The sequence below is a fragment of the Oenanthe melanoleuca genome, chromosome 1 (assembly GCF_029582105.1).
Source record: "Oenanthe melanoleuca isolate GR-GAL-2019-014 chromosome 1, OMel1.0, whole genome shotgun sequence".
Taxonomy (NCBI): domain Eukaryota; kingdom Metazoa; phylum Chordata; class Aves; order Passeriformes; family Muscicapidae; genus Oenanthe; species Oenanthe melanoleuca.
This window is the reverse complement of record NC_079333.1, coordinates 96,352,982-96,380,832: the sequence shown is the minus strand read 5'-3', so window position 1 is coordinate 96,380,832 and position 27,851 is coordinate 96,352,982. Positions and strand designations below refer to the sequence as shown.

Sequence of the window (27,851 nt, the reverse complement as noted above, 5' to 3'; positions counted from 1 at the left end):
TCAGCTGAGTTTCCACAGCTACCCTTAGTGCAAGGCAGCCAGCTGTTAAATCCAAAATAGCAACGAGTGCACATCATACGCCCTCTGTATTACCATTTGAAAGGGACAGTTCCTTGGGAGGATGGGAATTTGACAGGATATGAATATGTCTGAGACTCTATTAGGCACTAATTCAGCAGGACTGGCTGGATGAGATGAAGATGCAATGAGGAGGAGAGAATCTCTTCAAATTTGAGCTGATTGGTAATTTTGATGAAAGCCCTTTAGTCTCATTCAGTGACTGTTAATTACCTCTGGAAATTAACAGTTATTTTTCTCTTCAGGAAATGTTGTTCGCCTGCCAATATAGAAAGATTAATTAAATTCTTCCATGGATGAAGGTGAAAGTAGGGTCCTCGTGGTCAGTGGACATTTTGGCTGTAGATGCAGGGATGTCATGACAAATTCCCTTTTGAAGAGAACAGTCCAACTCTTTCCTCTCATGTTTTCACAGGAAAGTGAGGTGTTCTTATCCTTCTGGGTTAAGGCAGGCTGGTGTGTGTTTTCACCAGGAAAGTCTGGATAAGGGAGAGCTGTGAAAAAAGGGAGGGAAATGACTAGGGTTAAACAGCCTGGAAGTGAATTAGGGGAAGCCTCTTGTGCCACTCAAGGGGAAAAAATTAATATCCTGGACAAAGGAATTTCTGCTTCAATTGAAGGGAAACCCTCAGCTTAGACCCATCTATACAAAGTATCACAAAAGTTAATTGAATAAAAAAAAAGTGGTAACTTGAACCTCATATCCATAAACTATGCCAGCTTCTCCTACCAGTTCTCATTTATTTGATCTTGGTGCAGCCTCAAAAGCTGCTTTTGTCAGCTCTAATGATGGTCCTTCCACAGCTCAAGAGTTTATTTCCAATATCCACTATTATGCCATTCACTTCTGCTGTGCAGAATTTAAAAAAAAAGGGAAAGAAAAAGTGAAGCAATATCCCAGGGAAGCTCCTGTGCAGGGTTGGTACAGGCTTTTGATTGAGTGCTTGATTTAAAGCTGTCAAACAAATATCTGGGCATAGTTGTTAAAAATCAGAAAACATCATGAAAGGAAAGGAACGCTCTGTTCCTTGATCTGTTTTTTTCTGATGGGAAGACCTTGCATTAAGTTTTAATGATAGATTAAATAGATGGAAAGTCACTTGGAAGCCCAATGAGCAGAGAGGTTCCAGGCTGCCTCTGTGAGGGTCACAGGGAGGAAATGAGGCAGCTGAGAAGCAGCTCAGCTCAGGAGGAGGCAGCCAGGACAGACAGCCAGGCTTTCCAGGAGCAGCAAACAAGCAGCTGCAGTCGATGGGAGCCAGCAGGGCAGCCAGCTCCAGAGCCTGCTCCTGTCTGCAGTGGGAGCCAAGCCCAGGGGTGCCACTCTGTGCTCCCACCCTCCAGGCAGCACCAGGGCTGCAAGCTGGCATCACTCAGTGATCCTGCCAGGAGTGGGACAGCTCCACTGGGGGCAGGATGTTAGTCTACATGCCAGCCTTCCCACCTGCAAACCCCCACCCCTCCATCCTTGTGCAAGGTTTCTCTGAAATGCAGACTGTGGAAAGGGGGTGCCCAGGAAAATCCAGAATTTTCAGTCTTGTCCTGGTCTCAGGGGGGAGTATTTTTCACACATTTTCCAGGATCTGCAACAGGCCAATGCAGCAATGAAAAATGCAACTTTCTCTTACCTGACTTGCTTTGATCAGAGGGGATCCTGCTTGACAGAGGCATGGGATACATTCCTGTAGATTTATCCAGCAGCACTATTGAAGGATTGAAGGGTTACACTTTGGGGATTCTGTCATGGACGAAAGACAAGTTTATTTTGGCTCTTTATTTGGCTGTTCCCTATAGAAAGTGAAGAGGAAATAATACTTGGCCCATTGGCGTCACACAGATCTTACCTCCAGTCTACTTTAAAGTGTGTTTTATGATCAATATATGAAAGCACAGCAATAAACAATATTTGTTGCATTTTGCAGGGGCTCTGATGTTAGCAGTTGCTGCCAACCAATGGTGATATCTTTTGGATGTGATGAATTTGGAGATTAGTAGCTTAGAGTCTGTTCAACTGAATCCATGCTGGGGAAAAACATTGCAAATTATGAAGACAGGCAGCAAGAAGTAAGTAAAAGTGATTTAAACAGAGAAGATGGGATGGAAAGGAGTGAAACTCACATAGTACACGTCTGTTCAGTGGCCAGTCTGGAAAAAACAAAGAGAAAAAAGAAATTCTTCTATACAGTCTAGCCAACCTAGATCCCTCTTTATAGCTCTTAAATAATGTCACACGTGGAACAAATATATAATTTCCAAAGAAAAACATGGAAAGTCTCAGTTATGTTCTTATGAATGCTTTCTATTTCTTTCCCAGCTAAATAAATCTGTTTACCAAGTTGGACTCAATTCTGCAAGCCGCTTCTTCAAAACGACGTTTTTTGACAAATTTGTTGTTTGCCAAAAACATTCTCTCAGCTTTAATAAAAAAGCCCAAGACCAAACAACTAAAATTCAATGGATTGGAAAGAATCCAGTAGGCTTTGGTTCAGTCCTTGTAAAGCAGTAAGTAAACATTTTCTGCATGCTTTAGTAGAGTATGTGACTCCTCAGTCCTCCACAGTCTTTGTGCAGAAGGGAGCTAAGCACATGGACCAATAGCTGGTTAGATTTGCTTCATCTTCAGTTAAGATGCCAAGCTAGATCTTCAGCCTCTGGCACTGATATTAAACTGCCATGATTATAGTCACAAAACCTTTTTCCTCTTCTATGGCACACAAATCTGAGTGTTTCAAAGGACATTAAAAGGTAAGTAAATAACTTCATGAACAAAATAAATGATTGGTCATAAGTGAAACAGAGAAAATTGAGGCTACCTGGAATAATTCTGTCCTTTTGAACTTGCTTTTATCTTGTCTGCCTTCAACTAATCATGTCATAGCAAATAGAAACACAGAGGAACTATGATAACAGCTCTCATGGTGAATGTGGTTTTCAGGCTGCTGAGCTAAAAAGTGGTGTTTGACATCTAATGGCAAGTGAGAGAGAAAACATCTATTAGACATGTTAGATGAACAGTGTCTCCAGTTCCTAAAAGATATTGGCTTGAATGCCATCTTCTGAGACAGAGAGAAAGATACAGTGATACACACACACATACATATGATGAAAAAAAAGATATAAATGTGATTATGAGTAAGCCAATACTACCACTGAACAAATGGTTCAGAACTGAGGCAGAGGTGCACATGCACATGTACTTCTTGCTACACCTTTCTTCCTCCTGCCCAAAAGTGTTCACAATATTATTTGCCTGCTACTTTTGCAATATTACATGTTAGTCTTAAAACAGCCACCACACTCTCTTCCTACAAAACTCAGGGACTGTTGGCCCTCTCTGGCTGTTGGGATTTTGTGATAGCTCCTACAAGAGCATCCCAGAGTAATTCTGGGAACCTGGCAGCCCATGTCACTGTGATTCCACAAAACAGTATTTTATAATGCAAACACATCCTGACCTCCAGAGCACTCAATATATCAAATGTGTAATGTATGCAGAAACAATCCCAATAAGGAAGGAGGTAAATAAATTTGTTATGATTTTAATGATATGCATTTTAAATGTCACTTTTGCTGAGCAATTAGGGTCTGAAGAGAGTGACCTTTGCACAGTGCTCAAATTGTCCTGAGGCATAGTCCTCCTCCATGCATTTATTACTGCCTTGTGTGATGAAGTGTAGGTGGTAGGATGCAAGTCCATCATTTGTGGGAGGGATCTTTCTGGCTGTGACACACAGTAAAAGCAAGGTGGTGCAAAATTTTTTTGCCACAGAAATGCTGTGTGAGAAGCAAGGGATATTATTTATTGAATTGTACTGCACATGGGTAGCCTTCAATACACACATACACACATGTGGGTTGGGGGGGGTCTCTGTCTGAAGAGCAGAGAACAAAGGGGACCAAATCACCTGCCCAAAGTGTGGCATCCTGCCCTTCCCCTTGCTTCCCATGTGAGCAGTGTGGGGATGGGCCATGCTGTCTATCTGGGTATAGGAACAACATCACCTTACTCATCCCTGCTGCTGGATTCTGCAACAAGCCCAGCATCTTCCAGAGAGTGTAGCACACCATCTATTCTCAGGTGTATCCACCCTCTGAGTCATGTTTAAGATATTTTTCTCCTTACTTACATCAAGAATAGATGTTTTAGCTGCTAACATGTAGGCCCACTGGTTTGTCATTAACAGTTTCAAAGGCAGTGTTTTAGGCAGAGCAGTGGTCCCAAGGTAAGGCAGTCCCTCTGGGGTAGCTGCCCCTGCAAAGGAAAAGCAAAGCCACAGCTGCTTCTGCTGCCTGTGCATCTGCTGGTGGTGTGGACAGTTCAGGTATGGGAACTACCTACACCCTAGGTCTAAGGCTGTAAATATTAGCTTTACAGCTGAGGCATTTTAGTATGTGACAAGATGCAAGTGCAAGTAGGAGATATTAAAATACAGGACTCCATTTTGGCATCAAGAATATTACAATAATGTAGCAATGGGCAAGGTCTGCCTTCCAACTGTGTCTCTGTGAGCTCTGGACACTGTGTGGCATCTGTTAGTTCAAAAACAGTGTGATGCATCACCAGATCAAGCTGCAGCTTATACAGAGCCATTTTTCTCTATAGTATCAGTAACAAGTTGGTATTTCTCTGGTGGAGACTGCCAGGGCTGGCTGCTGGTCCAAGAGGAGTGGGGAAGGATGGCAAGAGGACTGATGGTTCTGCTTCATCAAGGACATCCCTCTGCAAACTGGAAGGCCATGCCTAGCAAGGGACATTCAGAAAACCTCCATATCTAATCAATTCTTGGTTTTATTGCTAGCAAGGCTGTCAAGCACTGGACAGATGGCTAATATTTTCTTTCACTATCAGGCTCTCTGTTGGATTCAGACCAATGATGTAAATGTAAACAGGCTCTTGGTCACTAAAGCCTCCTGCTATCAGGCCTCCCAGAGTGATATTATTTAAATGAACCAGGAAAGTGGGTATCACTGAGTAAAACAAACCAATTAGCCACACAAACTGGAGAACTGATCTCTTTAACCAAGTGCTCCATTTTGCCATCACTGACTCACATCCAAGGGGACTCAGTTCCATGTTTACTGCATGCCTGGTGCTCTGTGGCTTTGCAGGGCAAGAGAGGTGTTGGAGTATTTAGGATAGTGTGTGTTTTAGGCCATCTGGCATGTTTGAGCCACATATGGAGCTCCTGCCACATTGAAATATTGAAGAATTGGAGCTCAAACTTTGTGATCTTTGCAAGTCTAGCTGTATTGCCATGATGTGAGTCCATCTCTGGGGCTGATTCCAGTGAGTCCAGGGAAAATTCACATGATTCATTAACAGCTGAATAATGCTTTGTGCCACTTCTTTCCAGTGTGTCCATATGTGTGATTTGCTGCCATCAGTTCTGCAGTGTCCTTCCATTCCCCAGCTCTGATGAGTTCAGTATGTGACCACAGGGTGCTGAAGCCTGGTCCAGCCCATGGAAGGACATGTGTGGAGGTGTCTGTCACTGCTTCCCCATGAGGGAGAGTCACTTGAGGGTCACTCATGTCCTCCCTTCCTGTCCTGCCCTCGAGGTGTTAGGAAAAGAGGGACTGGTCTTTGCACTGGCCCAAACCCATCACAGAGGAGCACCCATGACTACAGACCAGCTGAGCACCTGGATCCCAAGGGACACCAGCCCCTGCCATCCTCCCACTCTGGACAGGGGCATTTCCAATGCAGCATCCATCTGCCTGACTCATTTCATGTTCCTCCACATCCTTGTGACTGATCTTTCTTGAGCAGCATCAGCTTCAGCATCAGTATCAGCATCAAGCTTGATCCATTTGGGTTTGAGCTTCTTATGGCAGTGAAAATGCCTTTGGAGTCTACAAGACTTGAGGAGATCCTGTCAGGAACCCTGCTGTGTGTTTTTTCCCAGTCACAGAGTAGAAAAAGTGAATATGACAGGGTAGATGATGAATGTTTCAAGCCTCAAAATTGGTACATTCTAGGCTTAATTGTTTAAAAACTGAGCATCTGGAAAATTTGTTCCAGAGTGGAGAGGCCTCATGACATCTTTCCATGCTGGAAGGGAGACCTTAAATCAGAGAATTATGTAGTATTAATGGGCAAAATAGCTCCTCTAATCTGCTGTAGCAGGATTTATCTGTAGAACATTTGTAGGCAAGCACCAGTCTCGTATATTACTGGAGAGATATTTAGTTTTCATGTCTTTCAGTAGCATTTTTGTTTGCTTGTTTTCAAGTTCACGTGTCTCAGATCTTTTCTTTTGCATTTTTTGGTTGGTTTGCTATATCAAATGGAAGTGCATAGAGGTGGAACAGTGTTGGTATTGTTGCTCTGGCTCTTACTGCATCTTGAAGCCAGGGTGCACCTATTGTGGAGCAGTGGCATCAGGAAACAGGGAGGGGAAAAGCTTCTGCAGTTTTCTGGATCATGCATTCAAAATTATTCTGAAATATTATCACGGATTAGTTTAATGCTGCTGTAGAAAAACTGTATTTCAGTGATCTCTGAAAAAAGAAAAGAATAGTTCATAGGGCATAAATGAGCAGGGAGATTGCTAAAAAAGAAAGTATGCAAATTATACAGAGAGATATTCAATACTCTAATTTAAAATATTGAGTATGGAATGGAAGTCTAGTCGGGGGGTAGGGGAAGTTCTCATGCAATTATGCAAGGATATCCATGTTTTACATTTATAATGTTCCACAGAATATCTGGAATTCAGCCTATGCTGCCTTTCAGAGGTAAAATAAACAGAGGCAAAATAAATCGAGTGAATGCAATTAAACAAGGTTAACTTGCAGCTAGACTTCTGAGAGCCTGGTATTTGCTTCATTTTTAGTCAGAAATTTCTAAAAGCATATGTTTTTTTAATTAAAAAAAAAAAAGAAAAAGGCAGACAGAGAATCTTTCTTCCCCCCTCTGGTGATTTTTCTCAACCACTTGCGCTTTTGCTGTGCTGCTGGAGTAGCTGGGAGACAATTGGAGGTTATTTTTAGACTGACTCACTCTGTAAAGCTGACATTTGTAGGTTAGGCGTACCAGTTGCCGACTGCTTCTTCTTCTGCATCTTCCTTAAATATTCCCCTTCCGAACAGTTGGACATCCTCCTCCTCCTTCCCCAGTCTTTCCCCATAAGTATCAAAGTAGTAAACCCACGTTCTGTCTGCCAGCATTTTCTGGGAGCTGGGTTAAATGCATCATTTAGGAGGCGCAGTCAGCTCATGTCCTCTCACGCAGCTGGAAAAACAGAACACAAAGCAGTGCTGCTGCACCTCAGACCTGCTCCTAAAGTGTGCTCAGCACCCCTCTGAAGCCCAGAGGAGGGACAGGACATGGGCCAAGCCTCAAGGCTGGGTGCATGTACTGGGGGTCCCCATGAGACCCACACCAACACATCTTCTCTGCTTCCCATCCTCCCAAGAGGAATTTGGCTGCCCACAACCTGTGTCCCCAGAGAAGGGCATGGCCAGGAGCACCCTGCAATGTACCTGCATTTCTAAAACTTGCCTTTTGACATCCTTGTCCACTGAGCTGGAGAAAACGAGTTTGAAAGTAAAATTGCTGGTGTGTTTTGCCTCTGAGGAATTATCCAAATGTGGGCGTGCAGGCAGCAGCCCATGGGAGCTGGGGTGCAAATCCCTGGGATGGATTGTCATCAATTCAAGGAGCTGGAGATTCCCTGGTGTGCAAGAGACTCCATATTGCAGTTATTCACTGCTCCTAAGCCATAGCATTTAGCAGCATGGCAAATCTAAATCACTGAGCTTTCAACTCTGAACTCTTTCAATCTGCTGGAATTTATGGAAACACAAAGACTTTCTAAGCCCGAGGAGGAAAGATGGTTGGTAAAATCGAAATTCAACAGCAGATTAGATTATGAAACTGCCATTAACCTACTCTATATTATCATCTCAAATCCTTCTAATATATTTGCCATGCTGCAGTACAAACATTATTTTCCACTTAAATTAAGGCTGAACAGAAATCCTTTTCCCAGTGAACCTCTTTCTTTTCCTGATGCTTTATTTTTTAATGAATATCTTCTTGCAAATGGCAGTTTAAATAAATCCAGGCATGTAATCTTTTAGGACAAAATCCATTTTTCTGCAGTAGAGACCATATGTGGGCCTCATGCCAGGTAAAATCTAGTGTGCAGTCTAGTGAAATCCAGCCTTGGGCATCTTGTGAAGCCAGAGCTCTGCTGTTCTGCTCAGTGCAAAGCTCCTGCTGGGGTTTATGAGCAGGGAGTTGACCACACACCATGCTCATGCCTAGTTACCAGGACTATATCACTCTCTTCTGCCCTCATAATGCATATTCCCACCTTGGTCCATTCAGGAAAACCCTGAAATCTGCTTCCAAAGAGCTGCCTGGGGGCATTCAAAACCCATTTCTGCTGGATCCACACCTCCTCCCATGTAACCCAGCTGCATGAGGTGCTGTGTCAGAGACAAGTGCTATTGCCATGTCAGTAAAGAGGGAAGGAGGAGCATGACCCAAACCAGGGTGTCTGGAGGAAGGGCTGCTGGGAGACAAGAACAGTTCAGGCAAGGACACCACTGAGGTTTAAGGAATCTTTGGAGGAGGGCATGGCTGAGTGGGGACAATCTAAAGCAAAAAAAATCATCTCACTAAGTTCTTCTTTTCTTAGCTCTGTACCTTCTTCAGAAATGAGGTCAAATAAAAATGTTATTACAGTCTCTCTGTTTTGATGAGATTTCAAAAGTCCCTGCAATATGGTGCTCTTGGCTGACACAGGAGAGCACACTGAGGGAAGCAGTTCATCCCCCAGGCTGGTCAGAGTGTCTTGGTTCATGCTTGCAGAAACCATGGGTTGCTGTAGCTCTGCCAGTTTGGAAATATTCTGTCTCAGGAAGCAGCTCTGTGCTGCAGCCTGGGAGCTTCTCCTGCTCTGGTGAGCACCAGAGGGGAAACCTGGGCCCAGTGGTGGGAGTAGTGCTGTCTCTGTTCATTTCTCCAGCAGTAAGCAGGATTCTGCCTGTATTTAATAAATGTACACCTGTTCTTTTATTTCCCAGAAGTGTTCCCCATGCTGCTAGAGACCCCACAAGAGCACAAACCTCTCCCTACAGTAGCAAAATAATATCATGAAGGTCGTGTTGGTAGGGTCCCTCTCTCACATCACTACCACTGGTTGCCCAGAAACAAACCTCCTGAAAATTCAGATGCTAAAAGCAGCTAAATGAGAATCAAAAGCAGGAATTAAGAAGGAAGGAAATGTGTTAACTTGTTAATTAACTGATTGATGTTACTTTGTTGGTTCTTACTCTGCAGTCAGCACTGGTTCTGTGAAATGTGCTTTCAAGAGAAATGATGCTAATTAAGTACATGACAGAGTGGCCCAGGTAATAATTAGCAAGGCATGAAGTGACCATTTGTTAGTAATTTTTTTGTCAGGCCTGCAGATAATTTGTATTTTTGTTTGTCTGCCCAAACCTTGGGCTACCTGAAAAGATCTTCACCAAATACAACGTCCAGATCCCCCCGGCTTAAAAAGCAGCAGAAATCTGAGATACAACCAGCATTCATTTTCTATTATGCAAATACAGCTTCACAGTATGACACATCTGTAAAGCTTCATTTGGCTCCCCCCTGGCACAGTAAGCATCTGCAGCTTTAATGTCTTTGATATACTGTTTTTGATTAGATTAAAGATGATATTTATAGTAATTTCAGTAATGTCATTAGCTGTCACTGGAGTATCCTCCAACATTTTGTTTCCTCCATATGTTTTGCAGAAGGGATAATGAAATTTGACTGTCCTGCAGCTTGTGTGTAATAGCCTTGTTGGGAGCAGGGTTCCATGGGATCAGGCACTACACTTCAAGTGGAAATGCTGGTGATGTGGTGTGCTCTGCAAACTGTGCCTGACAATCTTGGCCCCTGCCTCCCCTGTGTCCTTCCTTCCCCATCCCTCCCGAGACAAGGTCCCCTTTCCTGCTGGCTGCCTGAAAATGCACTTCTTGTCTGTGGGGTCGGGTCTGGAGGGACATGGAAGGGTGGATTGGTGGGAGGGTAAGACATGAAGAGTGACTCCAGATCACTATTATATTTAGCAGAGAGGAAAATCCTGGGGAATATGATGACAAGCAATAAATACCTCCAGTTTAAGAGTTTAAACAAAGGTGGGGAACTATTTATAGAAGGACAGCAAGGGTTGGCCAAAGGTCAGGGAAAGGAAAACAGTTCTGACTTCTTTTCTTTTTTTTTTTTGCATGGAGAAAGTAACTGGTATGTAGCACAGTTGCCAAGGCCAGAGGGACCAAGGCAAATGTTTGTGGCCATACAGGATGAGAAAGACTGTGGGTTGGGGTTACATGGTGACGGTCCTGAGGGTGGGAGAGAGGAGCTGGACATGCAGCCAGGAGATTTTCTCTTCTATTTCTGATCCCCAGCCTTCTTCTGCAGAGCACAGATGCAGCTCTCCAAAGGCACTCCCACATGGCTCTGTGTAATTATTTGTGGAGTAAACACTCCAGTTTTGGGATTGTTCTAGATTCACTTTCCTGAAGTCCAAAATATACTGTTACTTGAAAGAGCGATGCACTAGCATTTATGGTGGGCAGTGGGCACACTGGAGGTAAATTGTCATTGCAGAATTCAGCATGTAAACATTAGCTCCTCAAGAGGTGGTTAGTGAAAGTATATGTGCAAGTGACTTTGTTTAAGTAAAAGAAGATTGCTTGACTGTGCATTAATCTTTAAAGTTAATGGTGCTGAAAAAAATTTAAGAAACTTCAGAAATATATCCCAAAAGCATTTAGAGGGACAAAAAGAAATAGATAACTTGTGGTATTGCACTTAAAGCTGCATTCCCAAGTTGTGCATACTGAAGATCTGGCCCACTGTAACATAACCATAGACAGAGGGGGTCTCACTAGTCTCTGGAGCATGTGCCAGGTCCTGGGAGCAGCAGGGGCACACCCAGCCCAGCAGCCTTCCCTGGTGGGCTAGAGATGATGGAGATGTCACCTGATGGCAGCTGCAGCTGGTCTGGGCACGGTGCCCTGAGCCTTCCCAGGGCGGTGTCACCTCCATCAGTTCAGCACCAAAAGAAGAGACATTTTAATTCAGAACTTACTGTGCCCCACAGTCTGAGGCAAGTTTTGCCCCTCACATGAACAGAGGAAGTCACTGCTGGTTTAAATGGGCATGGCACGAGCACAGCATGAGGTGATACCAACCACAGCAGTGGATCTGACCTTCATATTCAGCCAGGATGCTGCTCTGAGCTAGGACAATACTCTGCTCATAACAGCCTTGGCTTGGTCCCTTTTACCCAAGGAAGAGCAGCTTGCCAGGTAACTGTAAAACAGGTTCTTCAAGCCAATTGTGTTTCTCTGGCTTCATACTAGCTTAAGTTGAGAGCAAGTGATTTTCTCATCGGTCTAATCAGAGCTACTAAGTCCTTTCAAGCAGCAGTTCCCTTGGGAACAGCATATATGTTGTAATCAAACTGCATTTCACCACGAGATCTTTATAAAAAGGTAATAGGGCAAATAGCTTTTTTTTTTTTCCTGTTTTTTTTTGTTTTGTTTTGGTTTGGTTTTGTTTATGTTTTGGTTTTTTTTTTTTTTTTTTTTTTTTTTTGGTTTTTTTTAGGGTTTTTTTAATATATTTTGCATTTATGACAATGAAAATGTAATTTGAAAATGCAAAATCAAAATCTCACTTGGGAATTGTCAAATACAGTTTGTTTATGTTTCTGAAAAACAATTCTTTAAAATTCTGGTTCAAAAGATATGTGACTCATGCTTATATATTTTCATGTGTAGTCATAGGCATATGAAATATATTCCTATCAGTATATTTGAAAATACACTTGTATTTTGCATATAGCCATTACATTAACATTGTGAATATTTTCATTTATCACCAAGTCACTTTGTAGGAACTATAGTAATCCTTATATTTATCTAAGATATGCAGTACATCTGTAGTTCTGTCTCGGTTGCTGCTGGCTTCCCCCTTGCACTAATCCTTTTCAACCTCCCAGGCACTTTCTACTCCTTGTTTTATTAATTTTTACCATTGAATCACCATCCCAGTTTCATTCAGGTCTGGCTTACTCTGGTTCAGAAATTCATTTCACTGGCTCCCCCACCTCTACCCTGAGCCAGCATCTTCCTTCAGGGGGCTCAGCCTGGGCAATGAGGGGCTTTCAGCCCAGCCTCAGAAAATGTGCCCAGCTCTGATCAGCCCGTGGCTGCCTTACATCCCCCTGCATTCCCACCACACAGGGAGAGCATGAGCTCTTCTCACTGAAGATCAGGGGTTTGAAAGGAGAAATGCTGATTGTTTTCAGATCCTTGTGTTCTCCATCCTGATTAACGTCTCATATGGAAGAAGTTTATGTAAAGCTGATGTTCACAGGCTCTGCATTATGCAATATCATTCCCTGCTAAGCAATTCTTGTCAACACCTATAGTCTGTTTCTTTGTTGGACCCTTGGTGAAAATTGTTGAAACTCGTGTTTTAGTGTTCCTTCTCCTATTATTTATAATATAGTGACTTAAAAGTGACAACTAACCAAAACAGTTCTTGGTAGATACTTAATTTTCTGTATATTTTGGGCATGAAGTTTACTCTTTTTAAAGAAGAGGATGCTTAGCCTAACAATCTCAAAATGTAATTAAAACATAAAATAAGACAATTTTATAGCTGCCCTCCAGATGTTATGAAGATTTCCTGTAGGGTAAAAAAGATGTGATCTGTTTCTGAACTCCTCACAGCTTCCTGCAATATTCACCATCTCAAGCTTCCAGAATTCACCATCTGCTGAAGATAGATATTTTTGAGAAGAACAAGGAGATGATCCTTTTAACCTCATCAGCAACAGCCAATAGAGGCTATGAGCCAGTGTCCCAGCCCTACAAGATGTTCCTGGTTGCATAAGCTTTGTCTGCTATCAGTCACCCTCACCTTCTCACCTCTCATTGTGCTCCTCATTAGCTTGTGTCACAGGCTGATTTATGGCTGTCCCTTCAGCAAGGACACCCCACATCCCCCTGTCCCCTGGGCAGCCTGTGGTGTGTGAGGAATACCCAGGCTGGACTCCCTGGAAGGGACTGCCACCCACCATCAATTCCTGTCTCCACTGAGATCAGGCTGTGCTTTCTTCACAGCCCTTTGAGCAGCACTGCTGGCTGCCTGCCCCCAGACTCCTCAGCAGACTCACCACTGTGCCACAGTTCCAGGGTTATCCTTTATTCCCCCTCAGCAGGGTAAAACCAAGATTTTTAGACAGAATCAGTTTCTTTTGCAAGGTCTGATGATTCCACACCAGCCTGCACCCTCCAGGATCATAAAATCAATGGTTTGGGTTGGACCCTAAAGATCACCTAGTTTCAAACTCCCTGCCATGGACAGGGACATCTCCCACTAGAGCAGGTTTCTCAGAGCCCCATCCAGCCTGGCCTTGAACACCTGCAGGGATGGGACAGATCTCCTAGCACCCCATGTCCTGCCTTACTGCTCCCAAAGAGCAGCCAAGGGCTCCTGCAGCCTGTGAATAATAACAAGAAAACCTGCCATGGACAGTCTCCATCCCAGCTTGTGCACACCCCCATTGTTTCTACCAGAGCTGCTCAGGATCCAGGATTTTGCCATTTTGCAATTTGCAGTGCAGGGGGAGGGAGCAGTCCTGAGCCTCAGCAGGGAGAGTTTCATCCTGCAGTGTCCCACAAATTCCAGCACCACTCCAAAATAAATTGCAGAACTACCAAGACATCATGTTTTGGTGTGTTCAATTTCCTTTTTGTTTTCACTCACACACCAAAAGATATTTGCATATGAAAGTAGCAAAAACCATCAAAATTACCTGAGCTGAAATTGAGCAGAGATGGAGGATTACAATATTTTCTCATCTCACCAATACTGGTAACAACCCTACCCCACAAAATATTTAGCTGAAACTACATTTCTCCAGAGAATTATTTGGTCTGAAGAGCATTTTGCACATTTCCCCCCTATTAGTTTAGTTTTGTTTTTTTTTTAATCTGAGTCCTGAAGATCATGTATGTGTTTGGGATTATAATAATTTTGGGATGAGCTCCTCATCTGCATGATGCAGCTGGCAAGGGAGCAGCTCAGTTTGCACCTCGTGGTGTACACAGGATGTCAGGACTGTCAGGATATGCTGAGCCCCCCTTCCCCCTCCTCCAAACCCATCTCAGAGCATCTCCTCCCAATCCCCCGCCCTGCCAAAGCTCCGGGGGCCGGAGCTTCCCCGGTAATCCCTGGATCATCCAAAATCGCACTGGGGGGAGCAGAGAGGGGCTGTGCTGCAGGAAGCTGCTTGTGCCTGCTCAGGCTTTGGCTCATTCTGGAGTTAACCTCTCTGCCCGGGCATCCTCATCTGCAAATTGAGGAATAACAGCACACTTCAGAGGGGCGCTGGGGTAAGGATTAACGGCGATGCCACTTTGGAGCGCTGCACACACGCCAAGTATTATAATCGTCCTCAACGCGAGGCTGGGATAATCCACGTATTTTGGCAGCCCTGGAATCCTATTTTACTTCATCTGTTTTAATTAATAAATTTAATTTCGCATTATTAGGGAAAACAAGGATGAAAAATAGAGCCTGCATATGCTTTATTACAAATTATTGTTATCAGCTGCCCCGCAGGACTCCAGTCAGCACTAAATATGAACAATGGTTAAATTACAGGGGTCAGGGAGTGAGCACAATCAAAATGCAAACACTTTTATTCTACGTGAGATGGGCAGGGAAAAAAAAAAAAAGGAAGAATCCTTGGAACCTCCTTGGAGCCACTGGGGCTGCAGAGAAGCATACCAAGTAAACTGTAAAACTGATTACGGGGCTCAAAAAGGCTAACATGCAATTTGTGTTCTTTTTATGTAGATTAAATGCATTCACTGCAGTTCATAGAGCTTAGATACTCAGCAGGGATTCAGAGGGCTGGGTATCAGTCAACCACAGCCAGCCACTAAACCACAGGGCAAAATCTGCTATTGTACATTAGAATAGTCACTTAATCTATCTTAATGGGTGAAAACCCCATGGGACAAATGTATATTAAAATCAGAAAGTTGGTTGTAATGTTTGAGCAAAGTAGTATCTTTTTTTTTTGAGATAACACTGTAAAACATTGTTAATGAGTCTGAAGTCTTCTTGAACATCATTTTGTTTAGCTTTTGAAAATACAACTGCCCTGCAGCCCAGGTCTGTGGACTGGGAGGAAGCCCAAAGGCATGAGACATTGCCAAAGGGCTGTGCCTGGAATAAACCAGGGAGGATTCCCTTTGGGTGGCTGCTGTCTGATGGGTTTCTCTTGAGAACATAAAACATGCCAAACATGAAAGTCTGGGGACATGGCTACCAGAATATTGCTGCTGTAAACAATAGTAGAGCCACCTTTCAGAAGATAACTCTAATAAAGGTCATTTTTTGTTTTTTAAATTTGGCAGGGGCTACTGAAAGGCCATTCTGCATCTGCAGCAGAGCAGAGAAAACCCAATGTTCTGTGTGCCTTCTTTCAAGTACTCTGGTTTACTGGAAACTGAGAAGAAATAACACAACCTCTGCTTGAAAAGGTTCCTATTTATTTTGCTTGTGTCTGGGCTCTCCTTGGCCCCTTCTAGCTTAGATTCCCCCTATAGAAGGTTTTCTCCCCCTGCTATTTACATCCTATTTAGAGTTAATTGGGAATGCCTGCCATCATGGCTCAGAAATAATTACTTTGCCATAATTAGTCTTAAATCAGGATTTTTACACCTGTGCTGAGGATGGCTGATCAAAAACACTGGCATTCCTACATGTGGACCCTGAAATGGTGCTATGGGCAGGGACCCCAACCCCCATGTAAAGCACACATGGATACACATTGGGGGGGTGATGCTTTAACAGTCATCCATCAACATTATTTTGGAAAATACTTGGTGAAAAAGCCTCCTAAAGCCTAAATGTCCATTTCACCTCAACTGGACATAGGATGAGGTCTTCACCAGCTGTCTCAGCTGCCTGGTTACCAGCTCCTCATGGATGCTGCTGCAGGAGAGCCTTTTTTGGGCAAGAATTGCCTTATGGTAAACCTGTGCTCCAGAAGCACAACGTGAGTTGATTGGTCTGTGAACTGGAGGTGATGCTGTAAGATCTGGGAGATACACTGGCAGCTAATGTCATATCCTGACTCATTCTGTTAATTAGACATTTGGAGTAGCCTCCTAAAAATGTGTTCCAGTTGGCTGGAATGAGGATCCCAGTCAGGTGCAGCAGTTGACTGTGCAGGGAGACTGGATGACCTTGAAAGCCAGAGCAGTAGAAACAAATGACATTCAGTAGTGCTGAACACCAGGTCTTGCTCTCAGGGACTGGGCAAGCACTGCTGACATAAGCTGAAGGCTCCTGTGTCAGGAACTGCAGGTATGGCAGACAAGCCTGGGAGGGTCCATCAGGCACAGAATGGCTCCCAGTCACTGCTAGGAAGTGTTAATGCTCTTCCAAGAGCAGGGAGCAAAGTGTTTCCAGCAGAGCTGGGGAAATAGCAGTGCTGCTGTCCCACGTGTAGGTGAGGCACAGGCCAGGGGAGGATGCATAGTTCTGGTTGCACCTTCCTAGGGGGAATATTTGTTAATCTCTGGGCTAACTTCTGGATGATTTCTCCTATGAAATTTGTATGTCTCAGACAGGAGCACACAGCACAAAAATCTGTTCTGGTCACTCAGCTGCCCTGCACATGAACACACACAGACACTCACACACACTCTTCAGGGCATCTCTAGATGCCATAGAAGGACTGGGGACTGAAGCACCTCAGGCCACTTACACTGCTTGGGTAAGGGACATTTTCAAACTTCTCCTGTGTGGTTCATGTACCTGTCAGTGATAGATGATGCACAGATCAGTCTGCTGGGGCACACAGGGTGCCAGCCAGGATGGAAGAAGAACAAGGGCAGCTCAGGAACATGCATAGCCCTACTGCAAGGAAGGAGCCTGGCTTCTGGTAGCAAAGGCACATGCTGCCTGCAGTGCTGGCACCTAACCAGATGGGATTTGAAACGGGAGGAAATGGGATCTGGCCCAGTGTGCTGGGAAGCAGAGGGGACTGAGTCCCCTTCACGCTCTGCAGCCAAGCAAACACTGCACTCCTGCCACTTCACTGTGATTTGCATGGCAGATCAGAAGGACAAATTTCTCTCTGGATGATTTAGCACTCACACCTCAGCAAGTGTATTTCATTAGGTAAAGAATTTTCCAGTGCCTCAGCAATCTCCCTTGCAAGCCTTACCAAAAGCAGGATGCCCAGGGATGCCTAGGGGTGCCTAGGACCTCCTGGGAGAGGCTGGTTGGCCTTGCCTTCACCCACTGCTCATTTGGTTGTCCTCCAGGATATACAGACATGGCTGACATTGTCAATCACTGGAATGATTTTCCTGGCCTCTAAGAGAGAGTAAATTTGACATGCACTTTTCTCCTAGCTTAATTCTGTGTTTTCTTTAGCTGAAATACAAATGCAGAGCTGCCATAGTCCTCGTTTTCTGTCACAGTCTGTTGCCTATGTGCCATGTGAAAAGCAGGTCTCTGTTTTGATTATTACAGGTTGCCTATAGACTGCATGGCAGAGGCTACATGTTTTTTTCATTCAGACTACCCTGTTTTCAATATAGCCTCCCAATCTTTTTCACCTGTTGGCCTTAACCTTCCACAAGCAATGAGAAGACTACTAAGAGTTGTGAAGTCTGATTTCCTCCTTCCTTCAATAAGGTCATCAAATTGCATACATCACATATTAACTGTGTCTGTTTTGCCATTTAATTTTGTTCAATAGCTATATCACACATGGAGGTAAAGTATGAACATCTGCTTCAGTGCAAGAGCTTCAAGACCAGTCAAAGTCATTGTTATAATTTCACCTTAGAAACTTGTAAAGTCTGCATCCTCCATTCTGCTGGGAAATAGGCATTACTGTAGTCTATGTTTAACAACCCATTGCTTAACCCATTGCTGCACACCAATGGGTCGTGAAAAATACACTGAGATTTTCAGACTACAATAACTTTTCTACCCATGATGTTGAAGAAGAGAAAGATCTGGAACTTGTAAAAGATTAGGTGGTTTTTAAAAACTCAGCCATTTTTCAGGAAGCACTGAGTTTTTAAGTCAGTTTTTTGAAAAATAATAAAACTGGCCTTTCTATTACACCATTCAAATATTAAATATATTTTAAGTGAGGGATTTGCTTCTGCATATTAAATTTATCTTCCAGACATCACTCCTTTTGGTAGTGTAACTAGAAGATGAAATGATAAAAGACCCTAAATTACACAGTCTGAGATATTCTGGCTAATGTGTCTGTTTTAAAAGCCAATATACACAGTGGTATTTACAACTCTTGCCTGGAGAATGGCTTATCATCATTTTATTTTATTAAAGATGTTTGAAGTATATCTCACCCTTCTCCAAGGACACAGACATCCCCAGCAACAAGGGAATCACATGGCTCCAGTTCTCTTTGATCCCTAACAGGGAAGAAAGCTCCAAATGCCCATTGTGGTGCTAGCCAATTGTCATGACTTCAGGTCACAGTCAGCATCATGCTGTCACAGAATTACAGAACTGTAGAATCATTTAGCTTGGAAAACACATTTAAGATGGTCAAGTCCAACCCTTAACCCACCACTATAGCTTGTCTCTAAGCACCACATCTACACTTCCTTTAAGTATCTCCAGGGATGGCGACTCAACCATTTGCATGGGCAGCCTGTTCCAATACTTGGCAACCCTTTAACTAGGAGATATTTTTCTTGCTTTCGAGTCTAAACCTCTCCTGGTGCACCTTGAGGCCATGTTCTCTCATACTGTCCTTTGTCACCTGACAGAGGCTGCTCCCCACAGCAGGTCACAACCTGCTCTCAGGCATCTGTAGAGTTATAAGGTCCATCCTGATCCTCTTTTTCTCCAGGCCAAACACCCCAGCTTCCTCAGCTGCTCCTTGTCAGACTTTTGCTCCAGACCCTTCCCCAGCCCCGTTGCCCTTCTCTGGACACACTCCAGCTCCTCAATTTCCTTCCTGAACTGAGGGGCCCAAAACTGGACACAGGATTTGAGATGTGGCCTCACCAGTGCTGAGCACAGGAGACAATCACTGTCCTGCTGGCCACACTATTGCTGATCCAGGCCAGGTTGCCACTGACCTTCTTGGCCAGCTGGGCACACCCTGGCTCCAGGTCCTTTTCCACCAGGCAGTTTTCCAGCTACTCTGCCCTCAGCCTGTAGCACTGCATGGAGTTGTGGCCCAAGTGCAGAACACAGCATTTGGCTTTGTTGAACCTCATATAGTTGGCCTCAACCCACTGGTCCAGCTTGTCCAGGTCCTATCCAGTACACCCATCCAGGCTGAGAGCAGCCAGTTTCTCCAGGAGAATTCTGTGGAAAATAGTGCCAAAGGCTCATCAGCCTCTCTGTTGAATTATGTTCCATGCCTTGATTGTGATAGTCAAACACCCTTCTGGAGTGTATTTAGGTGCAACATAGATAGAAATAATTTGAAACAGCTTCTGTGCATCATCACTTGCAAGGGAAGATATCAACTCCAATAGGGTCATGCAACACACGATTTGTATAATAGATTCCTGGGATTAATAGTGGTACACACTTAAATGATGTGATATTTATCTATATTGCTACAAATTCACTGCTACCTGCTTTTTCATGGTCATTGCTAAATGACACATCCTGCCCTCTCAGACTCTGATCCTGACAGCAATGAGGTCTAATGCAGGATGTGCTGGTTTTGGCTGGGGTAATTTCCTTCACAGTGGCTGGTATGGGGCTGTGTTTTGGATTTGTTCTGGAAACAGGGTTGATAATATAGTGGTTTTGTCATTGCTGAACAGGGCTTACACAAAGCCAAGGCCTTTTCTGCTTTTTCCTGCTGTAATGCTGCTGAGGAAGTTGGGGGTGCACAGGAGGTTGAGAGGAGACACACTGGGACAGGTGACCCCAGCTGACCAAAGGGATATTACAAACCATCTGACATCATGCAGTACATGAACTGGGGGAACAAGGACGAAGGGGAGGACATTTGGAGAGATGGAGTTTGTCATCCCAAGTCACTGTTACATGTGGTGGGTTCCTGCTCTACTGGAGATGGCTGAGCACCTGCCTGCCCCTGGGAAGCAGTGAATCAATTCCTTGTTCTTCCTCACTTGTTTGCATGACTTTTGCTCTCCCTATGAAACTGTCTTTATCTCAACCCATGAGTTTTCCAGCTTTACCCTTCCATTCTGTGCCTGATCCTGCTGCTGGGGCTGTGAGTGAGTGACTGTGTGGGGCCTGGCTGCTGGTTGGGGTTAAACCACAACAAGGAGGTAAAAGAGTTCTTTGTAAGAGAACAAAAAAAAATTGAAACAATTTGACTTCAGACAAGTAAATTACATGGGTTGTGCTACATTAATGTAAAGAAAATATGTATACACCAGATAATGGTGATGTTACATCAATCAAACATTTTAGGGAAAAATGAGCAATGTGGGCTTGGAAACTTAAAAGTACTGTGACAGCTTCTGTATCCTTCTGCTGATAAAGGACACAAAAGGACTTGTCACGAATCCAGTTATCCATGCCCACAGAAAACCATAAAACCCCTCTGAAATGAGCCAAAATTGTGTTTTCAAAAACAAAGGTCTCTCATACTTAAAGTCCTTTCTGGGATCTATTCCAGATCTAAATGGAGTGTCACTAGGAAACAGGAAAGCTTTCTTTCCCAGTGCCACGGCCCTTTCATTTCTCTCCCTGAAAGATTAAATTTGAACATTGCACAGTTGGATTCTCTGCTCTCCCATCTTGTGCCATGCTTGTGGTGAAAGGCTGCCACGTCCAAAGAGCAGCTCTTTGCTCCCTGTTTGCTTTTCTCTGTACGGCTGCAGGATAAAAGCCTTGGGGTCATGTGATGTAATGTTTAAAGAAACTGGTAACTGGTCCAGCACTATATCTTTCTCATCTTGCCACATGGCCATGTAGTGTTCTGTGGAAATTCTTGTGTACATGAAGGAAAAAAAAAAAACCTTAATGGGTGAGTGAGTTGGATTTTTTAGGTGATGGTGACCTTTGTGGTTTAGCTCTTTGTTTTTAAATGGTGGCTGTTCAAGGAATGTTAGAGTAAATCCTGAGAGATGGGATAAAAGTCAGAGGGCAGGGGAGGCTGTTGGGGGTGTAATACAAATTCATTTAGCACATTGCTCTGCAATTTATCACTGAGGTCTCACCTCCATATATGTGGTGTGTGATGCATATTTAGGGACAGGGATGAAGTACAGTGGGGAAAATGGCTTCCTTCTTCCTAGTACAGACAGTTTTATAAACTAGGATTTATTTACTGGCACACAGTATTGCTGTCAAGACACCTAAAAGTATTTAGTCCCATAGATTTTCACTGAAACAGGGGTAGGCAGCTGGAGCTGTGCCTTCCTCAGAATGACCTCTGAGAGGGGAGCCTGGTGGCAGCCTCACTGCCCAAATCCTGGCTTTCCCATGAAACACCTAATGTTTGGCAAATAACAACCAAAGTACAAAGTGGCATTTGTGAGCAATGATAACAGCATCAAAGCTTTGCACAAAAATAGATATTATTGCTGAGAGGTGGCCTGCAGAAAGTGGAGGGTCACAACACACTGCCAGGTCACTTGCTCTGGCTCTGCAGGGGGAGTGGGAAGGAATACACTGTGCAAATTCCCAGTGGGCTCAGTGCCTTGGAGGTGGGTTGAGGAAAGGAGGGTCCCCTTACCATGAGATCTCCATATTTGCAGGGTGCAAGGGGTGGGCAAACTCTGCTGGATTGGGAAAGTGGGGGAGCAATAAAAGGAAGAGGGTTTGCAGAAAGACATAAGTCACAAATCACAGCTTGTATTTGCCTAACCAGCCCCAGATGGGAGAGATTTGTAGGTGTGGTAGGCTAAGGAAAGTTTCCAGGAGAAATTTAAAAAGATGGGAACAATGGGCTTTGCAAAACCTGAAGGACTTTCCTACACATGAGGGGGGAATGTGTGAAAGTGAAATGCATTCCAGGAGGAAAATGCAGACCAAGGTCAGAAGGAAGGAACTTGAAAAGCTAAAGGACATTGAAGACAAATGTCCATGCTTTGATAGGATGAATGTCTGCACAGTCTGCTCAGAGTTGTAGCATTGAGGAGTGATGGCTGGCTTGCAGGTGGTCACTGGGGCAGTGCTACCACCACCTACCCTCCTTCTTTCTTAAACCCCTGCTCTTAGTAGAAAACAAACAAACAAACAAAAGTTTCCCATTATCTCAGCCTTAAAGGTTTGTTAAGATGCTGGCTCAGAATCAGAGGCTTTTACAGAACAAAACGTTGTGCCTCTGAACTCCATTTAAATTCCATTTCAATGGGTAATGCTATCAATTCTTTCACTGAAAATTCAGAAGGAGCTGCCTTTAGAATAAGTTCCATTTTCTGGATTACAGAGTATGCTTAAATCTGTCTGTGGCTATATTTATTACAGTTCCTTTTTTTTCAACTTGCTTGAACTCTGAAAGGGGAAGGTCAACTGATACAACCTCATAAAATCCCAGTGCAAATATAGGGACTGTCAGGAAATTTCATAAGTTTAGGATTTCTGGCATTTCAAAAAGAAAAATTGATTGTCCTTTTCCCATTTTCCTGGAACAGGTGAATGAAGATACTTCTGAAGCAATAATTTATTGTGTCTTTAGGGATTCAGTGAAGCATTTATGAATATAGCCCAAAGTCTCTTGACATTGGCTGCTTGATATGATATGTATTTTATACATATTTTACACAGGAACTCGAAGGGCAAACCTGGCTTTCTGTATGAAGTCATAAACACTAGAAAGCCCTGTGCACAGTGAAATGGGCTACCAGGTGGTGCATCCAGGGAGACTTTAAGCCCTTCTTTAAGCCCTCCCTGACCCCTACTAGTCTGATCTGTTCCATCTGTGGGATATGCACCAGCACCTGGCCTTTTATGGGATGCTCCCCTCTGCTCCACAGCAATGGACTGGTGTAAGTGAGAGAGGAGTGGGGACAGGCTGGGCACACCTGTGTGACCTGAGCAGGATGGGCAGCAGCACTCTCAGGAGGCTGGAGGCATACCCCCACTTCTGTTCTGAAGATGTGCTAAATCATTGGTCACATGGAGGCTGCAAATTGATATCTGCAGCTGACAAGGCTCAGGAGGAAATTCCTTTAATTATGCTGGGAAGAGCATGATTAAAGGAGGTGAGAGGGGTAGGTGTGTAGGGTGAGGGACAGCAGGGGACTCATTTCTGCCACGTCTGGGGGCAATCCCACCGTGACACAGTAGTCTGTCTATCAGCCTTGCTTCTGTGAGGCTTTAATTAAATGAGACAGTTAAGTTACTACAGTATAAAAGTTTCCAGATTTTGGGGAAAGTGATTCTGGCACCTTGAGGCAATAATTTGCTGGTATCTCCTGCAATGCAAATCAATGTGACACACAGTGCAGAATCAAGCCCACCAAGGTAAGGTCAAACCTTATCACACATATGTTGAACAAGATTCTGCTCTCTTCCTCCTTGCTGTGATGTTCACTTTTGACCATGATGTAGATATGGCAGTGAAAATACACACAAGCATTTCTTACTGATGAAACAGTTTAAGTTTTTCATACTTCAGAGGAGCCTAGGAAATTTGGCTCTTAGATGTTCCAGGGTACTTCAGAACTTGCATCCTAAAATTCCTCTACTTTTAATGCTAATGATTCCGCTAAAAACCAAAATTACTTCAGTCAGAGTATGGTCAGGCTCCTGAGGACAGCACTGAAAGAGCAGTAATAAATGTCAGGCTGGATCAGAAATGTGTGTGTGCTCACATTGAACTTTGCAAAGAACCAGGAAAAGTGTGGAGCAAAGGCTGAACTGGCCCACTGGATGTGTTGGAAGAGCCCAGTATGAAACCTGTATGTATGAAGTTTCTGAACTTCATCAGAGAGATTGTTCAGCATATACAGGTCATAAGCTGTAACTATTCAAAATCTGTAGTCCTAAGTAGCTTGCACCCAAGAGTAGCATAAAAAAAAAGTAGACAAGTCCTCTGAACTAAATCTTTAAGCCCTGGGAAAATCCTGCAAAAATGAGAGTAGGAGAAGGAAATAAAAAGCAAATAAGAAGATGACCAAGAGGGCCTTAAAAGAAAGTTTTGGGCCAATATTTTAGAAAGCCAAGGGAAATATGCAGGAGACACTGAACTGGTTATCTTGGCATTGATCCCAGGCACAGTTCAGGGAAAGGCTGATTTGGGATGCAATCCATAAAAAGAAATGAAAAGATGAGAGCACTAGTAATGCCAATCAACATCACTTTATGGAAAACAGGTTTTGTCAAATATACTTGATAACATGTTTTTAGTAGAATCACAAGTCTGTAGGTCACAAAAGATGGTATTGCCATAAAGTACCTACATTTTTGTGTTTGAGAGAAAAGAACACTAAGCAAAACCAGTGTAGCTCCTATTCAGAGAGTGAGTAATGTGAACAGAGAAATTGAAAAGTCTTGGAGGTTGGGAAGGGTAATCCCATATAGTGTGGTTTTAGTGGAGTCCAATGGGTACCTATTATTGATCTAATGCTATTTAATATAGGTTTTATAACCCGACCAAAAGACCTGCTTCTCTGTTGATGAAGGCTGATGTAAACCACATGCACTTTCTTGTAGGCATAGGCACTGTTATGAATTTAGAAATAAATGGAGCAGATCAGGAGTGTAAGATGGGGAGCTGTATTCTGGAAATTAGTGGCCTTAAAGCAGAGCTGGAAGTCATTTGAGATAAATTACAGAATATGTTTCTTCCAGTATAATGGTTTAGCCAGAGCAACAAACAAGCTTCAAGAGCACCCAAACAAGTAGAAATAGAGAAATGGTATCATCCCTGCATAAATGAAATTATCTTTCTGCAACAGCATTACCATTACACTGCATCCACTAACTGGTATCCAGACCTCAGCAGGGATCAGGAGGACTTGGAAAGTTTTAGGAAAGACTTGTGTGCTCTCCCAGTACAGGCTGCAGCAGCAAGAGCTGGTTAGTATACACAGAATTTTAAGATAAAAGGCTTTATGATCTCTTTACAAAGATATTTCTCTTGGCAGTGAGAATCTTAAGATGACAGAAAAGCACAAGATGCTCTGGTCCTTTATCTGTATTAGGGAACTGGATGGGCCTGAAAACAGTAGGAAGAAAGCAAGGTGGGTAAATGGTTTCCTCTCTGGAGTCAGCTTAGGATGAATTTCCAAGTGCTTGTGTAAAATTCAAGTAGCTGAGATAGGCATTTCCTATGATGGAGCCAGAAGGTTCAGAAACAATTAAAAGAAGAAGTGTTCTGCCCCTCCTCCCTCCCACCCAAACATACACATTCAAAGCAAAAACCACTCTGTAAAATAGTGTTTGAGAGCAATGGCCACTTTTCCATGGCTCTGGGGATGTAAACTCTACTGCCTTGAAATAAATTAACCACAAAATGTGGTGCTTTTGCAAGTCAAAGTATTTTTACTCACTTTATAATGTGCTGATGAAATACTGATATACCTAGGGACATACAACATGAAGAAATGTGCTCCAAAATTTCTCATGACACAGACCAGCAAAACATGGCTAGAGTGGCCTTAATGGGATCCATACCAGAAGGACTTGTTCATACCATCAGTGGTTTGCAGAGCTGCTTCTCAAATGACTGTTTTTTTTACAAAATAAAAAAAAATCTCATTTCTACAAGTTATTGTCTTATACAAAGAATGGGCAAGAAACACACAGCAGAAAATAACAACAAACAGACGTTGTGCTACGTGAGACACACAGCTCATTTTAAACACTTGGGTCTTAGAGTGCATCGGTTGTTTTTAATGATTATTTTGGTGCACAAAGGATGAAGCCACAGAACATTGCTTTCTCTGGAAACAAAATACCCCCTGAAAACTCTTGCTGAGAGGCTCCTTCTGTGGCAGCCATGGCCATGGGGAGGGACACGCCAGAGCTGCAATAGTGAAACAACCAAGGTGCCAACCCCAGCCAAGGCAGCAGCAGCCTCTGAACCCTGCAAAGGGCTGGTGTCCCAGCACTCACCAATGGGTTACACCAGGCACCCAGGATTTCCCTCCACTCTTAATAAAATAGGGAAATGGCAATTGCTGTGGGCTAATTTCTGTGCAATTCATAACATGACTCTGGAGCAGAGAGAGAGGAGAACAGACATGATTGCAACCAAAAAGCATCTCCACACAACCAATCTTCATCAAACTGAAGCTTACAGCTTCTGTATTTTAAAAACAAAATGCTTTGTTTTTGCATATGTATTATGTCAGATGACTATATAGGTGTAAACAAGCCTGCACTGTCTTATTGTCCATAAATAAATACTTAGTAAGTTCAAAGCAGGGCTGGATTCATAAAGCAACACTCTCCTAATCTGTATTCGGGTCTCAAGCGTATTATCTGTAATTTACAACCAATTTAAATGGCATTAACAGCCTTCCCCTTATGGGAATTTAAATTTGCATCCTACCATTGAATTAAACACTGATTGCATATTTTCTATAGGGGACGTAATGCTCTTTGAAGCTTGTTTTGAATAATAAAGCATCTATTCATGCACATGGTGCAATGTGTTTCTTTGTCCTGAATGTAATTGAAGTAAAATGTGAGTTAAAGGGATTTTTGCTCTAGCCACAGGTTTGTTGATTACCATCTATTTTCGTCTATTCAAGGTTTTAAAAAGGAAAAGAAAAATACAGTAATCTCTTCCTGCATTTGGAACCTCATTTACCACTCAGAGCTTTCCTGAGAGCATCTGAGATGAACAATCAGAAGGTCAAGTTTCAGTCCATCTTTGAAGGAGGAGAAGGGGAGAAAGGAACAAAACACTGCCTTACCCTTCTGAAAAGAGACATATGAATGAAAAATAAATACCACAAGCAAAAAGCAGAGGGAAACAGACAACACCACATCTAACCTCCAGAAGACAGATCTTGCCTACCTGCAGATAGCTGCTCTCTATGCTGTGAATCACTGAGAGCTGGGAAAACCACAGCAACAATGACTTCAACATTAAGGTAGCAAACAGGGTGAAATAATAACACTGTTGACCTTTCTTGTTTGATTTGTAAGGGAGGAATAACTGAAACAAATAATAAACATGACTTCTTCCTGGATGGGAAAACCAAGCAGAAAGGATTGAAGAAAAGGAATTTTAGCTGGTTTGCCCTCAGCATGGCTGGGTCCTCCAGCCACAGCCCCCCTGACAGGGAGAGGCAGCCTGGGAGGACTTTCAGAGAAGTGGGTGCAGCAGGAGTGCTGGAAATGTTCCCCAGCAGGGCCATGCCTGTGACCTTCTCCTGTCCTGTGCAGCTCACCAGGCTGGAAAGCTCTGCTTGCTGATGGTGCTCAGTGCACTCAGCAAACCATCTGGAGAAACTGAGCTCTCCACTAGCTCTCCTGTGCCAGGGCACAGCTACAAATGAGTCAGGGAAAAAGCCTCTCTTGAAATCTGGTGGATTTTAAGAGATGTTTTCCCCCCTCTTTTCCCCTAAAGGTGATCTTTGTTTTAAGATGCAGGCAGGCCTGGCTCTAGTAAAGCTGTTGTGGTGTTGATAGTTCTGATATTCATGATCCTGGCATTTATTCAGAAATGACAGAGAAGACAAAAAAATAGTTTATATATTTTGCATTTATGCAGTGATATAAGTAGTTGTTTACAGTGATTTTTTTAAAGTTATTTTTTATCATTCTTGAAAAAGCAGTGGCC

At 43.4% G+C, this 27,851-nt stretch overlaps 1 long non-coding RNA gene across 2 annotated transcripts; it reads right to left on the bottom strand.

Moving 5' to 3' along the window:
- Positions 1 to 67: 67 nt before the first annotated feature.
- On the bottom strand, positions 68 to 27,159 carry LOC130258990 (uncharacterized). 2 transcript variants are annotated; one of them, XR_008841567.1, is made up of 4 exons: positions 27,084 to 27,159; positions 7,082 to 7,312; positions 1,707 to 1,816; positions 68 to 572 (listed from the first exon to the last, which is right to left on the bottom strand). It is a non-coding gene; the product is annotated as an uncharacterized LOC130258990 (long non-coding RNA). The 2 variants fall into 2 exon arrangements; XR_008841568.1 differs by lacking the exon at positions 7,082 to 7,312 and having other exon boundaries at positions 27,084 to 27,153.
- Positions 27,160 to 27,851: the final 692 nt, after the last annotated feature.